Source organism: Cebus imitator, unplaced genomic scaffold, assembly GCF_001604975.1.
Source record: "Cebus imitator isolate Cc_AM_T3 unplaced genomic scaffold, Cebus_imitator-1.0 Scaffold198, whole genome shotgun sequence".
Classification (NCBI taxonomy): Eukaryota; Metazoa; Chordata; class Mammalia; order Primates; family Cebidae; genus Cebus; species Cebus imitator.
The window spans coordinates 556,162-575,013 of record NW_016107513.1 but is presented as its reverse complement, the minus strand read 5'-3'; the positions used below and the strand labels follow the sequence as shown (position 1 = coordinate 575,013).

Sequence of the window (18,852 nt, the reverse complement as noted above, 5' to 3'; positions counted from 1 at the left end):
AGAAAATGCAGCAAAGAAACAAAAAGTGATAAAACTTCAAGTATTATTAGAATGAAACATACATAGAAGACATAGCTGACTAGAAATGTTGACAGCATAGCCATTCAAAAGACTAGAATCACAGCCAGAGGGATTTAGTGAAAGTGAACAATTTACCAACATAAATGAGAAACCTATTTGTGACAAAAAGGACAAAGATGTCCCAGAGAAAGTGACACTGGCAAGAAACTTTACATTAAACGAACTCTCCAAAAATATTTCATAACATTCAGAGCATACAGGATAAAATGTTAGAATCAGATCCAAATTTAGAAAAGAAAGTGATGATTCATCAGGACATAGGCAAGATGCTTACCCCATTTCTTGTTGTAAGTTTCACGACGAGAAATTCAAGTTATTCTTGGTTAAGATTTTTATGAAGGGAAAAAAATCTCACTCTTAAAATGCCTTCTGTTGTTTTAAATTATACTATACTGAATAAATATTAGTTGTATTAATTTTTGTTTCTCTAATATTTATAACTAACATAAAACTTTGCAATGCCTTGACAAACAATTTTAAAGGTCAAAGAATAATTTTTCCCATTTGTTATTAAGACTGCTTTGCACAGCTTCAACATAAATGATCATATTTATGGCTCTACACTATTATGCAAGTCAAGGACTGCCTTTGTATGTGTCTGAACATGTCTGTTTAAGGTTGCATGTGCATGAATATATGTGTGTATGTGTGCATGTGTGAATGTGTATGTGTAGGTTCTTATCAAGTAATGAAGGATAGGAAGTCCTGGATTAATATTTTTTACTTTGTTTTGATGTGTCAAGTATCACAAGACCATCTGAAATACATATTTACATTAGCTGTTATCTTTTAGCTTCTCTTTGATTTTGTTAGGGTTTTTCTGAGACTGGGTCTTGCTCTGTTGCCCAGGCTGAAATGCAGTAGCGCTCTCACAGCTGTCTGCAGCCTCTACTTCCCGGGCTCAAGCGATAGTTGGGACTACAGGAGTACACCACCATGCCCAGATAATTTTGGGATTTTTTTGGAGAGACAAGTTTTGCCATGTTGCCCAGGCCGTCCTTGAACTCCTGGACTCAAGAGATTCGATTCACCTGCCTTGGCCCCACAAAGTGCTGGGATTGTAGGTGTGAGCCACTGTGCCCGGTCTAATCCATAATTTCTTGGGCAAGATATTCTCTCTTGACAGTCCTTTTTCATTGATTGCCTTATAAACATTTAAGAAAAAGCAGAAATTCCTTAAACATTTTGAAATTGAATTTCAGTTGTTTTCCTGATTTTTTTCTAGAAGTGTTTGATAATTCTCTTGAGTTTTTCTTAAAGATAATAATAATTCTAATAACCACAATAATACCAGCCAACATTTGCTGAACATTTAGTATGTGTCAGCTTCTTTGCAGAACATTTAATGTATACTACATGGAAAATAATGCTTTTATTTTACTCAACAATTATAATAGCTTAAAATTTGAGTATACCCAGAAGGAGAAGTATTTTACACATCGATTATGGTTGATGTAACTGACACCTTAAGAGTTTTTCACATCTGAGATAAGGGGCTAACAGTGTGGTGAAGGATCTGCTGCTGATCTCTGTACTTTCACTCCCCACATGTGACCAAGTGTCTGTATGATCTGACCACTGAAACCACCACAAGGATCTAAAATGTGCTTTCACCTCGTATTTGGTAACAATGTACTTGGTAACTTGGTTGTATGATATAAAAAACTTAAACATGGAAAAAGAACCAGCCTAGTAAGTGCCTGGAGATACTGTCAGTGCATGATAATTAAACTCTCCAAATCCTCCCATAGAAAACTCAATGAGCTGTATTTACTTCTTTCTGGCATTATAAAACTTATGTATCCTTTTATGTGCAGAGACAGTTCCTTAGGGATGAAGAGTTATGCATGCTCATTAACAGAAGAATGTGTACCACAGCAGGTACTGCATGCTAAACCCAAGACTTATGACCCTATTGTCCACATGAGTGGCAAGCATAACTTCTGCATTGTGGTGGTGAATGAGAGGATGAAGAGATAATGATGATAATGAAAGAGGTTAATTTAAATGTTCTTGCTTCATACTTTGGCTGAATATTCAGATATATTTCAAATTAACCATGCTTCTTAAAAGGTTGGAATCCAAGTGTGGATTTTTTTGCTTAATTTCCTGTGTTTTGAAATAGAAGATACCATTGGAATTCTGTATTAGAATTGGCCCAAGCACATTGCCCTGGCTGTGAACCTTGAGTATTGGTTTTAAGTCTTTCAGTCTAAAAAGACATTAGATTGTTTCATTGGCTTTTCTAGGCTGACTTTCCCTGACTCTGTGGGCATGTATATTAGCATAATCTTTGCCTAAAGATTTCTACTTGGTCAACTGTTTCCTATAGTCCTTTTCAGTTTAGAAGAATGCAGTACTGGGACAGATGCGGTGGCTTTTGATGTTGGAATCTTCATGATAATTCTTCTTTTCAGAAACTCAGGTCCTTTGTGTCATTTACTATTATGATCAATGTACATATTGTGTGAAGACCTAATTTATGAGAATTATCATGAAAATTGGTTCATTGACTATATATACATTAAAAGATCTCAAGTGACCAAAAAATAATTTGTGAAGAAAAAATAATTCAATGAACACAACAAATGCTAGGGAATTATGTCATTTGGAAACCTAGTCAGCAAAGAGAAATGGTGAATTATAGTTTTTGCTTAAAAGAAATAAGAAGTATAAAAACTTAGGCTCTCAAAAGAAGGAGAATTAATTGAAAGCCTTTGTAATACTGTATTGTCTCAGATCGGGTTCATCAGAAGCAGAACTCCCAGGGGAAACCCTTAAGTGAGCAGGGAAAGCACAGCAGGGAAGGCAGAAAGTGGAGGAAGGGTTTGACTTAGTTCAGACAGAATCTCCCAAAGGGTGACTTCGTTCAGTCTAACCCTATAGCACTCTGGAGTATGAATTAGACCTATTTGTGCTGCAGGTTCATGCTCCTTCATCCCATACTCATTGTTTGATAGTCTCAAGGTTTTCAAAGGATCATAGGCCCTCAGACACTTCCCACTTTCTGCACTTGTGGCAAAGTGGCTCCATCAGCCTGAGAGATGTCCTCCAAAGAACTACAGGAGTTGGGGTTGGGGGATCAAAAGCACCAGACTACGAAATCAGGGGATGGGGTGCATGCAAAAGCAGCAGGAAGGAATGGGAAGGAGATTCAACATTGTCTGCTACACAGATGATCCTAAGTTAACTTCAGAGTCATTTCCAAAAGATATTGTCCCAAATAACAGTGATGATTCTCTGTATTTGTACAGGCCACACGGGCTTCTCACATTTATTATCCCATTTAATCTTTGCCTTACCCCAGCGAGGTAGAACACTCAATCTTGCAAATCAGGCGGCTGCTGTTCAGAGAGGCTAGGTAACTTGCTCAAAGATGCAGTGCCAGAAAATGGAAGAACTAAAACCACAGCCAGCAACCCTGACTCCAGTCCAGTGACCGTTTCAAAATAGGAAGTCTCTTTGATTCTCTGCCTTTTTAACCTGCTTAGTTTCCCTGTGGAATTCAAACAACTTTTTGTTATTTGCATCATTAGTGGGTCTTTAGTCAATACATATTTTCTAAGCCGACTTCTATTAAATTGAATTAAAAAGGCAGACTTACTCCCCAACTTATATATTCAGTCTCTCCAATTTCTCAGATACTTGTAGCTTTATGGGGATAGCCTATGGGTCCTTTTAAGTCACTTCTGAAACAACTTTGTTAATAAAAAGAAGAAAAGATTTGGGAATAAGTTCAGAGGGCTAAAAGAAGGTTTCTTATCCTACATGTTTGTTCCATAAAAAAGATCTATATTCCTTTAGTTTCACCTCAAGAAGACATCTTAAACTCCAGTGGGCCAGTTTAATTAAAAAGTGTCAGTCAGATCATCACAGGAGGACAAGATATCCATGAAACAGACTGTCTGCTTCCTTTGTGATTACTCAGAAATCTCTGGCCCCGCAGCCACACCACAGTGGATGGTTGTGGTGGGCAGAGCTTGTGGACATACACTGAGAAGGATGGGCTTTTGGTGGATCAGTGAGCTAGGTCAGGGCATGATGAAGGAGAAGAGATACTAGGCAGCTGATTAGAATCTAGATTTTCAACAGTCAGAGCTGTTCTTCTCTATCACCGTGTGGTCCTAATAGATTCATAATCATATTTTCTGTTCTCATCACCAAAAGGTATCTAAGAAGTGTGTCACTCTTCCTTCCCGCTCCTCTTCCTAACCTCCCTTCCTCTCTCCTACTCTCTGTGCCTTCCCTTCTGTGATCTGGCAGGCCCAAGCCTTGCAGTTTTGTGAAGTATCTTTTAATAGCTACTTCAGCCTGAATCCGGCTTCCCCTGTCAGCAAGAAAGCCACCTTCTGAAACTTTAGGACAAGAGTCAGGGAGACGGATTTAAGAATCACAATGTATTGAGGGCTTAGAGTAGTCATTCCTGCTTCAAGGTGTTTTAAATGCATGATTTCACTTAATGCTCACCTTAACATTACTTCCCTTGACACAGAGGGGGAAAGTGGAGAGAGACATTCAGTGATTCTCCAAAACTATAAAGCAAGTGTAGAAGTGGAAAGGGTGTGACACTTTTCTTTCTCACAATAAGGGTCATGGCTGATAATTTTATAACAAAACAAAGTTTGACAAGAGAAAAACATAGCATCTTTATTTAAATAATCAACATTTTATGTGACTTGGGAGCCTTCAGAATGAAGACCCAAAGACTCAGGGAACACTGCCTATTTTTATGTGTAGGTTTGGGGAAGAATGGACAGCTGTGTAGAAATGTGATTGGACCAAAGGGTATGATGTAATGGTTATAGACTGATGGGAAAACCCAACAAGGCCTCTCGTCTGTTCAGATTCTTCTTGGCTTTTCTGTTATCGTATTTCTTTCCCCGGGAATGGAGCAGGATCCCTCTGGAATGACAGTCTTATGACCTACTATCAGACAAGCTTAGGTCAGAGAATTTCTTTATGGCCAGCTGCTAGACAGAAAGAGAGGGGAAGGTTAGGGTAATATTTCTAGGTTTTATCCCTGTCTTTGGGAAAAAGGGGAACTGCCTTGGGGAAAAGGAATTCAAGTTTTTCTGACTCACCTTAAGGGAGAGTGAGGGGCGAGAAACAGGAGGGCAAGAGGGCAGAGAGATCTTGGTTCTGAGGCTGTTTCTGAGCCTGACATCCTTTAGTTCAAAGTACTTAGCATGCCAAAGCACCATACTTTGGGGTATCATTTTCTGAGCCCCAACACAAGCAAATAAAGAAGCTAGGAATTAACCTGCAAAGCTGCCCTTGACCCGAAAAGCTTCCAGCCAGACTTGCGTCTCAGACATCCCTTCTGTATTTGTGAAAATAACTTTATTGTTTTAATCTGATTAGTTAACTGTTACATGCTCATTGTAAAAATCAGACATATCTGTATAATATACTGTTGCCATTGAGGACTTTTGAAAAAAAATATCATTCTTTTGGCTGGGTGCAGTGGCTCATGCCTGTAATCCCAGCACTTTGGGAGGAGAGGTGAGCAGATTACCTGAGGTCAGGAGTTTGAGACTAGGCTGGCCAACTTGGTGAAACCCCATCCATACTAAAAATACAAAAATTAGCCGGGTGTGGTGGCACACACCTGCAGTCCGAGCTACTCAGGAGGCTAAGGCAGGAGAATTGCTTGAACCCAGGAGCCAGAGGTTGTAGTGAGCTGAGATTGTGCCACTGCACTCCATCCAGCCTGGGTGACAGAGCAAGACTCCTTCTCAAAAAGAAAAAAAAAATCATTCTTTTGGTTACCAGCCAACCCTTCACCCATATCCCCTACCTCCCCCCGCCCCTTTCCTTTCTGTGCTCATATCGACAACCTGTACATAGCTTTTCAGACCTTTCTCTGTGGGCACATAATCAGATCAAACTTTTGTGTATACACACATGTGCATGCAAGGATTTTGCCATTGTTAGTTATTTTAAAGATGTGTTCTCTTCATCTTACTTTTTACTTAAGAGCATAACATGAAAAATTTTCCTGGTCAATTGGTGTACCTTTAGCAGACTCTTTTAAGCTTCTATAATATTCCGTAGTATAAATGGTACACAGTTTCTCTACTTTGTTTTCATATTTGTGTTTTGTTTTTGTTTTCTTTTTTAGCCCAGGAAAAAAATTCTACACCAAATGTCTTTGATTACATATAATTTTATACTGGTGCTTCTATTTCTGTGAGATTGGTTTCTTAGAGGTGAGGTTTTAGGGTTGAAAAGTGTGTTTATGTTTTATGTAACAGATATCTCCAGATTGCTTAAGCATTTTCTAGAACGTGATCATGCTTTATAACCAAAATCCATCAGACATAACTATGGACACGTGTTCCCAACTAAAATCTGACTTTTACAAATCTTGACTGTCTTAGCCAAGTGTATTAATAGAGATTTAAACCCTGGATTAGATACAGACAGGAATGGTCGTATGCTTACTTGTGAATTTCCCTACTGAACTTCTGGGTTACTTAAAATTCACAGAAGTTCTAAAACTTTTCCTTAGTGGGCATTTGGATAGCAAATTGTTGTGTAGCACATCAATTTGGGCATTTATTGATAGAATAACCTCCCCCCACCAAAAAAAATCACCCTATACATGCTTTAAGTCATTTGTTTACTTTTGTTAAATTTTATGCTATGAGATCCCAGTTTTCCTAGGTGAGCATCAGGAGATGAAACACAACTCTATCTTGTATCATTATAGAATGATAGGAATTTAGAGGGGGAGGTGTTGCATTGACCAATACTGATTTTATCTTGTGTATGGTTCCTCCATATACTGTAGAAAGCACCATAAACTGTAGAATTACTGTGAATCATGTCTTGATGGAATGTGTCATTGGAGCATGCTGCAGAGTAATCTCATGTAGTGCTTTGTTGAAAGCCTATTTCCAAAATGGTTTTCAAAATGTTCAAGTTTTTAGAAAGAAAGAGACATTTATTCAAATTTACTTTAAAGATCACTGATTCAGGGCTAATGATGTATAGTTTATTAATCAAATGTGTTTAGCAGAAAAAAAAGTCAGCTACAATTCACTTACAATTGAGATTTTACTCTATTTTAACGTTATTTTAATGAGCTACAGATTTGAATGTGGGCTTTGTTCATCTGTTGCTTCCGCTCAATTGCAGTTTCACCCTAAGAAGACACAAGACAGATTGATCAGGCTTCCAGTCATTGTGAGGCTTAAATGAAGTGAACAGGGCCTTATGTTTCTAAACCAAATGAGAGGATTAAGGCAAAAAGAAAAAGAAGGCAAAAAATACCCCCCCCATTCACTCTATACATCCTTTAAGTCATTTGTTTGCTTTTCTTAAATTTTATACTACAAGATTACAGTTTTCCTAGGTGAGCGTCAGGAGATGAAACCATGAAAGTGGAAATTGCAAATATCCCATGCAACTATTAATGTGCATTCATGTAAGGGAAAAGCTACTGTGTTATCTTAGTTTTTGACACACAATAATTTCAATGCAAAAGTAAAAGCATTATAATTATGTTAATTTTTTTCTAATAGATAATGTCCTTATGTCTAAACTTAGGTATTTACTATCTAAATATGATTTCTTGGTATTAAAATGAATTTATTTGAATTAAAACGTGATTTTTATGGCTAATATTTATAGTCACATTTTCAACACTAAGTTTGTTTGGGGGAACTTCTCGGATGGGCCACTGAGGTCTGGGAAGCACATACTGGACAGTTTTAGTCTGTTCTGTTTTCCATTTGCAAGTACAGTAAGAGAGGCCAGGGCTTCCAACATGCATTTTTCCATTATAATTATAAACCAGTTTTGCTTCTTAAAATGAAAAAGGAACTTCACTTTCAGGAAGCAACTTACAGCATGATCATCTTAAAGCTACAGGAAGCTGTATGGCAGCTTTGGCCAATCTGATTAAACAAGAAATTAATTATAGTTTCTGAACCTCCATGGCTCAACCTCCTGATAACAAGAAAAGCATTGTGTGCTCCCATTATGCTAATTTTTTAAATGATAAATGGTTTATAGTTAATTTGAGGCTTATAAGTTAAATTTTAGGCCCCTGTTTAACAATAATCAAATTTCTATAAACTAACATTCTTGGTGGAATAACACAGATTCTTTTGACTTATTTGAATAATTCAATAAATGAAATATTTACAGTAGATAATGTGATCTGTCATATGTCATAATTTTATATATAGGATATGTATCTTAGTGATATCTATCATAAAGATATAGTGTTGTTTACTGCAAATGTTTTCATAGATATGAAACATATATGCAAATATTTTCATCTATACAAACTATTATTTTGTATATTAGATAGAATCTAGGACAATTGTAAGTCATATACATTTTTTTTTTTTTTTTTTTTTTGAGACGGAGTTTCGCTCTTGTTACCCAGGCTGGAGTGCAATGGCGCGATCTCGGCTCACCGCAACCTCCGCCTTCTGAGTTCAGGCAATTCTCCTGCCTCAGCCTCCTGAGTAGCTGGGATTACAGGCACGTGCCACCATGCCCAGCTAATTTTTTGTATTTTTAGTAGAGACGGGGTTTCACCACGTTGACCAGGATGGTCTCGATCTCTTGACCTCGTGATCCACCCGCCTCGGCCTCCCAAAGTGCTGGGATTACAGGCTTGAGCCACCGCGCCCGGCCAGTCATATACATTTTTAAGACAGTAAATTTCAGTAGGAGAGCTTGCTGTTGCAAAAAAAGTCCTATTGTTAATACTATGCATTACAACTATTAATCTTTTAATCATCCTTCACCTACGTTTATACATTGGTTTTGCTTAAAGTGAGACAGACATATCTTAGTTTTCCCTGAGAGATTGTTAGTTATTTTAATTTGGCTTTTACAGATTTGATATATTTAGACCCCTAAATGATGAATAGATGTGGTAGGACCAAAACAATATCAAATAAAATACAGAAACTATGTGTTTTTTTTGTTTTTTGTTTTTTGTTTTTTTTTCTAAGGAGTGGAAAAAATGATATCTATATGATCCTGCCTGAGCAAAGCCAGGAATTCACTTAATGCTTTCTAACAGTCAGGGCAGATGTTTATTTTGTACTGGAGCTAGTTGTATAACTTGGTGAATGACAGGATTATTTGTACTTTTGACAAAGATAGGTGTTGTTTTTCTGATTAAGACTAATTTCAAAGATTTAATACATTTATCTTTGAAGCAAAAACAAAGTAAAAAATAGCAAGAAAGTTTAGATTGACTTTATAGGTTAAAAAAACTAGGTAAGAATTAGTTTTCTATACTTTGTTATTTGTGATGATGTTTGAGTTTGTAATTTTTTTTATTTTAATCTTTTGGTTTTAAATAATATATTCTTGTTTAAATATTTTATTGATATGTTCAATTTCTGATGGGTTTTTGCATAGGAAAAAAGCCTTTGTTAGTAATTTACAAATAGATTAAATCCAAAACATAATTGAGAAGTATTTGGCAACCTCTGCTGAAAATGTATATAGCAGTTTCATTACCCAGGGACCATTATGCTAGTTATTAATTCTGATAAAATTTAAAATGCATCTACATATAGTTTAACAATTACATAATTTAAGGGAGTATTTTTGTTACAAGAAATCTATATTTCTTGAACTAATGTGTTTTTTACAGTATGTACATGGTATATACATTTAGGTCTCAGACAAAGATGTATGAATTAAAGTTATATAATGACATATAGCCAATCTTAAAGAGCTTAATTTCCTCTTAATGGCATGTGTATACAACCATTAGTGGATGTTTTTGCATTGCTTTGAGTATTAACATTTTCTCTGAATATTCTGTGTATCTAAGTAACCATGATTGTGGTTCGTTTCACTTAATGGTCATCCATATAAAATTAAAGTGGAGAGTAGTATTATTTGCTTCAGCTAATACCAGTTTTACTCTTTTATGGGTCAGCTGATACTTTCGCATCACAGATTTTCCCAGTCTCTTGACTTTTTCATTTTATTGTGTTGTTTCTTTCATTGATATTGCCCTCATAAGTTCAAGGTGGTTTTCAACCTTAAAGCTATAAGTCAGTTTTTATGTAAACAGTTGGCAACAACCATCTTTGACATCATCTTTTCATTCATTCAGCTTTGCATTCTGTTATGTAAATAACCATACCTGTGTGTCTTTTAAAAATCTCAATTTGTAATGAGCACATTAAAAAATCCTTAGCTATTCAGTGTTTTTCTGCAAATAAATGTAAAGTGGGTGCATTGTGCCTTAGATTAAAGGCTAGTAAGGCAGACAAAAGGGACACCATTGCAAATTAAACCATAAAGGTCTGAAGTATTATTAAGAGGTTCACAGATACTATGTTCCAATCCGGCTCAATGAGGGTTGAATTCCTATTATGTTTCTAAAGCCTCCAAAAAGACATGGAAAGGGACCCAAAGTTAAAGTCGTCAAATAGAAAGCACTTAGGCCAAGGGCACATGAATGTATAGCTGGGTAATGTGCCTTTCATCTTTGAAATAAAAACAGTTCAGTTCAATTGGAACTGAAGTTTCCACCCTTTGAGAAAGTTTATTTTAATGAGTTTTCATTTTATGCGTGGGCTGCTCTTTAATCAAGGCTGTTCCATTGAAGTCTTACCCAATGAAGACGAAAGACAGATTGTCCAAGCTTGCGGCTATTGTTAGGGGTTGATGAAGTGTATGGGCCCTTATGGTTAATAACAGAAGTAGATGGTCAAAGCCAATAAATAAAACCTTAACTCTGATTGTTGGGTGCTTTATGCTGAAAAGGTTTCCATTAGCATGGATTTTTGGTTTTGAAGGACTTGTGAACCCAAAGGCAGCGTGTAGCTCTGTCACACAAACTAAGTCACTTAGACAAGCAGCAATCTGTCCTAGCTGATAAACTCAGTTTGGATTTTAAAATTTTAGACTTCTTTTCAGAAGTCAACATTGTTAATATCTTGACAGACAATTAACTTAATAATATATGAATCGCTGCACTCACTATTGATTTATCATGAAAGTGTGGTTTAAGGAGGTCGTGTGTGCTTTGCTTTGTGGGGATCTTAATGATGTAAATTTTAGAAATATAAATTTAATGTATTTTAAGTGGTCGATATCTGAGTGTGTGGAGGGGAGGAGGAGACCTTATGGTTTTAGTCATGGAATGAACTCACTTGTCTTAAATGTGGGTTGCTCATCGAAATGACCTTTATATGCTGTCTTCAAATTTTTATTATTCTAAATACCATTTAACTAATTACTTGGCAATGGATATCATCAGTTGTGTACCCACTGTTGTCCTATAATTTATTAAAACTATGTGTTATGAGCAGGATTTCCCTAAAAATCTGTTCCAGTGACTTCACAACTGTGTATTAGAAGCCACTACATCCCATGATTTCAGTCATGATTGTTGGAGCCTTGATGACCTTGAATGGGTAACCCTGCCCATAATTGCCTAGCCACTGGAATGTCGGGCCCTCTGGAAATCTACTTTATATTTACCTTCCAGTTACCCTAAGGAAAATCCACCTCTCACAATTGTGGGACGAAAATAAATGTGACCCTTAGCACCTATCTTGCACCTGCCATTCTACAAGGGCCTTGCTGGCCTGGAATGGACCATTCTACCCACAGGAAGCGCCATCAAACTTCCACCCCAAACAACAGCCATTGGCTAACCTCAGACCTGGAGGTGAGCATAATGGCTGCATGTTTGGCTTTTGGGGGATAGAGCTAAGAAGGAAACCCATGTATGCCCCAGAAGGGGACTTCTTACTGTTGAACAGGGAATCACAATTTCTGAGTACCTGGACCATGAGCACAAAGTTGGAGGGGTTGGGGAGCATGTCCCTTTGGGTGCTGAACTCCTTGACTATGGAGAGAGGTGTAAGCCTAGGAAGATTCAGGGCAGGAACTCTGGTGCTTAGTCCTGATGAGCGATACTCCTTTGCTGGCCTCCAAAAGTGTTGGGATTACAGGTGTGAGCCACCACACTTGGCCAAAAAAATGACTCTTAGAGATGTACATCAGAATGGACATGGTGGCCTGTTATGTCTCCAAATATGTTATTTTATACTGCAGAGGGGCGCTGGACTGTATTGTTAACATCCATTGACTCTTGGGCTAATGACGAATGAAGAGGTAGTTAATAACTCTCACCTTGAATATTCAATAGGGAAAAAGCATAAGCATTTTAGTACTACTGAAGCATAGGAAAGTTTTTTCACGTACATGAAACCATTATGTACCTATAGGATAAAACATCATTGCAACTACCTGAAGTCAGTGATTTATACTTTATTTAGGCCTTTGAAATGCCATATACTAGATATACCAACATCTATTATATAAATAGCCTTAGTTGAACCTTTAATTTTCTTATACAACCATGGTCATTAAGGGTGGAAATATATGAACTTGTGACTGTGTAGCAATTTATAGTAATAAATATAGCAATTTATTTTTAGTTGTTTCGTAAGTCTATGAAACAATTAAATTGTCATATGTTTCACAATTACAATGATTTACTAGATATAATAGTCATATATTACAATATTACAATGATTTGCTAGAAAATTTAAAAAAAATTTTTTTGGAGACAGGTTTTGGTTTTGTAGCCCAGGCTGGAGTGCAGTGATGCAATCTCATCTCATCGTATCCTCCCTCAAGTCATCTTCCCAACACAGGCTCCTGAGTAGCTAGGACTACAGGCATGCGTCACCACACCTGCTAATGTTTGCATTTTTTGTAGAGCTGGAGTTATGGCATGTTGCCAAGGCCCGTCTCAAACTCCTGGGTTCAAGCGATTCTCCTGCGCTGGCCTCCCAAAATGCTGAGATGATAGGCGTGAGCCATCACACTCAGCCAAAAGCCAACTCTTAGAGATGTGCATCAGAATGGACATGGTGGCCTGTTATGCTTCCAAATATGTTATTTTATACTTGCAGGCTACCTAAAAGGTAGAATAGATACATGATTTAGGGGAGTCATACAATTTTGTTTCACTAAACAATTACATCCCAACGACACTCATGAATGGTAAAGAGCTAGCAAGTCAATAAATAGTTGGGCAATTTTCACAACATTCTGAAATGTTAAGCCAAAGTAATTGGAAAATCAGTAGTGACAACATGATATCTTTTTGATAGTGTTTTATCTCCGTTCCCTCTACAGTTAAAATAATAGAAAAAGTGGAATAGGTATCAACTGTTGAATATTACCAGTAATCTAAACTCAGAGTGTTTCTCCCTCTTCTTCAGTTGGGGAACAAATCACAGGGAACTCAGTGGTTTCTCCTGCAACTGTGATTACAGGCTTGTGTCCATGTTAAGAACTGAAAGATTCACATGCTTAAATTTATGTTCCTGTTACTATGCTGTAGAGATCTTTCTCCTTTCTCTACATTTCCCTCTTTCGGGTGTAGAAAGAAGCAGTGGGAGTTAGGCAGTGAGTTCTCCTCTCACATTTTCCCATTTTCCCTCCTCTGTTGCCAGTGATTTTGCTAAAATCAAAGTAATGTTATGAGGATTTTGTAGGGGCGTGAGGAATGGAAAATAAAATAGAGGTAGGATCTTGGAAGTGTAGCAAAATGGGATGTTCTTTCCTCTTCTGTAAGTTTTATAGTAAAATCTATAAGGAGGAGTAAAGTGACTAGAAAGGATAACAATGAGAGAAGTCAGTACGGTGAGTAAATGAAGAGCCAAGTGAACAGAGGCCCAACAGTGTTGTGTGCTAATTTATGTAAACTGTTCAGTGGAGGCCCTTTTATGCCCCTTTCCCTTCTAAGCAATACTGTGCATACTTTAGACCCCTGTTCACAGCGATTTTCCACCTCTTCCTCTAAAAGATTAGTTATTTTTAGTCTCAATATATTTCAGTGGTGTCAGACATTTAAAAAAGTTATAAAAACTTTTCCAGTATTTTTCTCTTCTAGAAAGGGCAATTTAAGTAGTAAGATGCCCACTTAAATAATGGTTTTGAAGTGTAACACAAACCTTAATTTCTATCAAATTTCAAAGTAGACACCTTGGAAAGCAACAAAGATACTTCCAGATTTCTGGCCTGTAATTTATGGGTTGGGTGCCTTTGGAGCCATCAGGGTGTCAGGCCATTTACTGAAGTGCACTGCCCTGTTACCTTATTCCTGGGTTTGATTGTTGGATAGTGTAAATTCCCAAAAAGGAATATGGGCAGTTTTATTCATACATTGGGAGAAAGGAGTCAACATCTTTATATAAGACATCCCGTCTCTGTGCAACATTAGATTAAATATTTGTTTAAAAAAATAAATGTTGAATTTATCCTGTTGATTTTCTTTACCATTAACAAAAAAAATCTCACCATCATTGTGTGCAGCCATTCATTCTGAGAGTAGAGTGATGTGGACATCAGTTTTCATACGTTACATGACACAGAACCAGAAATGGGATGCTGTTGTGTCCAGACCTGTCCATCACTGAGGATTGACCTTAGACTTCCTGATCAATTCTGACAAGTCACTGACAGTTTGCAGGGGAAGCACATATGTCACAAAGGACAAGCAGGGCTACATGTGTCAGCAGGAACCCTCTGATTCCAACTAGAAGGAGTCAAGTTGCTGACAACTCTAGTATCTGGATGTTCTTAGTTTTTTTAAAAAATATGGCTTCAGAAAATCACAAGTACACATTCCTCCAGCTACACAGTTTTCCTGCTGATTTAGACCTTGGCTAAATGGCAGGTCATGATGATTTGAATGCTAACATGTTCTTCATCTTTTTGCCAGTTTGTTCATGCATTTGCACACATTAATTGACATTTTGGATCCTGGTAGATGAAAGGTAAATTGATATTCTTTATAAAAATGACAACTGAATTGTTTTAAGATTTAGCAGTGTTTAGTATAAAAACGGCACATCTGGCTCAAGTTTGAGTCTTAAAGCATTAATATCTGTCCATTGCACCGATGGTACAAGACTGTATAGCATGGTGGTTAAAAGCATGAATGCTGAAGCCAGAAACACAGGTTTGAGTCTTTGCTCCATTCAAAAAAGCTGGGAGACATTGAGCATGCCACCACCTAATTTTTCTGGGAGTCAAATCTGCACAATACACCTATAACACACAGGTGACAAGATACAAGAGATCTTAGCACCTTGTGTGTTAGGATTATATGAGTTACTACTTGCAAAGCATTTAATGCAGTGCTTGACACAAGATAGATGTTTATAATTATTAAATTATATTACTGATTCTTAACATATTTAAAATATAGTCACTATGAGATAACATAATGTAAAAAGAGAAGACTTAGGAGTTTATAATTTTGATCAAATTTGGGAAAATTTGAGCTCTTATGTCTTGAAGATTTTTTGTCTCCCTGTCTCTCTTCTTCTGGGATTCCAATTACTTGGATTGCTTGGATTGCTTTATATTACCCTACTGATCATTACTTCTTTTTAATTTCTTTAGTGTTTTATCTTTTTTCTTTCTTTTGGATAGTTTCCATTGCTATTTCTTCAAGTTGACTGATCTCTTCTTCTACAGTATCTAATCTAATCTGCTGTTAATTTTACCTAATTTTTTTTGTTACAGATATTTCATTTTTCGTCTCAACATTTTTATTTTTTGTATCTTCCATTTTTTTCTTTTCAAGCTAATTTTTTTTTCCTCTGTTCTTGAACAAATGGAGAACATTTAAACACATGATATTTTAACATCCCTGTCTGCAAATTCCATTCTGTCTCATTTTGGGAGTCTTCTTTTATTTATTGATCAACTTTTTTTCCCCTATGTTTTCCTGCTTCTCTGCTGGCCTGATAGCTTTTTATTGCATGCTGGATATTGAGAATTGTATGGTTTGGGATGCTGGATTTTGTCATATTCTTTGTGTTGGGCTTTGTTCTGGCATGAAATTAAACCTTTTGATATCAGGTTGATTTATTGAAAATTTGCATTTAAGGGTGGGCCTGGGAACAGATCATTTGACAAGCCTTATAGACTATACATACATTAACAACTTTTGTTTGTCGATGCTACTTACTAAGTTGTCAATCAGCTCTCTATCCATTCATCCAAATATTTTATTCAACTTCGCTTGTATGTAATAGAATAAAGATACGTAAAAGTACTCAAGGAGCTTACAGTTCAGGAGTGATCATTTAGATGTAAAATATTATCAGGCAGTAATTATATACTAATAGGATTAAATGGAAAGTGTTGTAGCATCTGTCGATATCTTGCTTTTACCATGTGTATATACGAATGTCAACCAAAGTACAATCATACAACATTTTCTTTTCTTTTTCAGCCTCACAGTGTTTAAGAAAATTATTTATACAGGTTTCTGTGCTGTAAGACTATATATGTAATATATAAAATATACATACATATAACAGGCATATATAATGAGATGTATACATATAAAATGAGGAAAAAATGTATATATGTATGTGTGTACATATAAAATGAGGAGAAAATATATATGTATGCATATATACATATATATAATGATGTATATAAATGAGGAGAAAAATATATCCACATTTATAAAAATTCAAGCATTTATTTAACAAATATATGTTGGTTGACTATAATGTGCCAATTCCACAACTGGAGGCACAATCATGAAAAAACAAAACAAAACAAAATACTTCCAACATGCAAATTTAAAATGCAAGTTCAAGTGGTGACAATATATAATGTCTTATAAAATGATGACTCTGTGTTTATCTTCCCACTTTCACATGACCTGATGATTCTAGCATTGAGTTAATGGTAGAAAGTTGCCCCTAGGCAGGGCAGCCTGTTTTCTGTTCTGAATTCCAGAATACAAGTGCTGCTGCTGATGGCCAGTTCCATTAAAGTGTTTTGTTTTAAAAAAGATTACTGATGTATCTATAATTTTGTCTGCAAAGGTGCTATTTTTGTAGCTACAAATTAAATTCCATATTTAGGATTTTAGAGTATGATTTTCAAGAAGATTCTTAATTGCAAAAGAAAAGTCAGGCTAGGAGCTACTACTACAAATGTTTCTACTGTTGTTGTTCTGCCTCTGCTACTGTAGCTCTGATTTTCTTAATTGTCAGCATGTGCCAGTGCTGTGTTAGGCGCTCTGTTCTTTGCTGACTTTATCTCTTTTCATCTTTGAAAGAACTGTGTGAGGTGGAGGATAATAATAGTGCAGAAGAGAAAGGACTGGCCATAAAATCATTTTAAAAATATTTATGAAAAATGAGACATAGTCACCAAGACAGAAATAATTTTTAATCTGCTATATTGAAAGTGCTATAATAAGACTATTAGCACATGCTACATTGCACATTGTAAATTGCAATTAGCATTGTTGATTTGATGACTGAGTAGATAGCTTTCTGAGCAAGCCTTATTTGGAAAATTCGATTCAAATTCTATATCGTTTTATGGAAGAAAGGCATATTATAAGACTATTCCAAATTTAAAATAACCCCCACAAGGGTACCTCTTCAGTACTACGCCTTGCTGAACGGCAAATACCCCGCTTAACTAGCTTTCTGAAGAACTGTCTAACAGTTGAGTCAGACACAAGATTAGAAGGGCCAATGTAGATGCACATAGGGAATCCTTTTCTGTAGACTTTGACTTCCTTCTGTAACGCAGGGACTCATTTCAGAGAGTGACAGATGACAAAACCAACTCTGGGGAGATGGCCTTTCCTTGGCACCTCACCCTCTTTGTAGCACCACCATTTGTCCCTTCCCAGAAAGCAGTGGTGGTGGGCTTCTTTGCAGTGACTGGTCCCAGGCAGTGGGGCCACCAAGCAGAAGAGATGCCAGGAGGTTTACCATGCAGCTGTGAAATCATTTCCACTCAGCTGTGAGTTGTATACAAATAGAGACCTTGTTTGCTGTGATAGTGATAGTCTAGAAGTTGTAGCAGATCTCTCTGTGCTGAGCTGACAGCAGATAGGACCACTGTTATCAGAGTTAAGGGCTCTGAATGCCTCTACTCTTGTCTTCTTCTGGTGGATTAAACTTTGAGAGATTTGAAAACTACTCCCTCTCTCCCCCTCATTCCCGAATCTCTCTTCCCCTTCTAAAAATAAAGAACAGAAATGGGCAACCTGCAATGTGCTTATTTCTATAAGCACAGTTTGTTATAATGGTAAAGTATTCTTAAGCTGAAAAGTATGTGTGGTTTTATTCTTTAAGACCTTGCAGGAGTTTTCCTATTTTAAACTACTACAAAGTAGGTATCTCCTTTTAAAATTGGGATGCTTGAATATTTTATGTGTTTTCAAATATGAAGCTTAATTTGAAAGATATTTTATCTATTTTTATAAGGTACTTTATGTTTATATATTATATATAAGTATATAAATAAAATATGTTTATATGTACTTTTTATATGATTTATATTTTACAAGGTGTTTTGTACTTAAGTATTAATCTGTTACTCAACCATGGATTTATCCATTCATGAAATTTATTGATGTACTGCCATGTCCTGGGTAGTGTAGACCTACAGTGATATAAGAAGGAGGTTTCTGAATCTAAAAATAGCAAGTGTCGCCAGACGCCATGGCTTATGCCTGTAATCCCAGCATTTTGGGAGGCCAAGGCAGGTGGATCACAAGGTCAGGAGTTCAAGACTAGCGTGGCCAACATCGCAAAACCCTGTCTCTACTAAAAGCACAAAAATTAGCCGGGCGTAGTGGCGGGTACCTGTAATCCTAGCTACTCGGGCCGCTGAGGCAGGAAAATTGCTTGAACTCCGGAGGCAGAGGTTGCAGTGAGCCGAGATTGCACCACTGCACTCCAGCTTGGGCAAAAAGAGTGAGAC

General features: G+C 36.7%; 1 protein-coding gene across 2 annotated transcripts in view; it reads left to right on the top strand.

Moving 5' to 3' along the window:
* CYP7B1 (cytochrome P450 family 7 subfamily B member 1) overlaps nucleotides 1-18,852 on the top strand; it is a 188,066-nt gene that overhangs the window by 58,705 nt on the left and 110,509 nt on the right. The window lies entirely within an intron of this gene.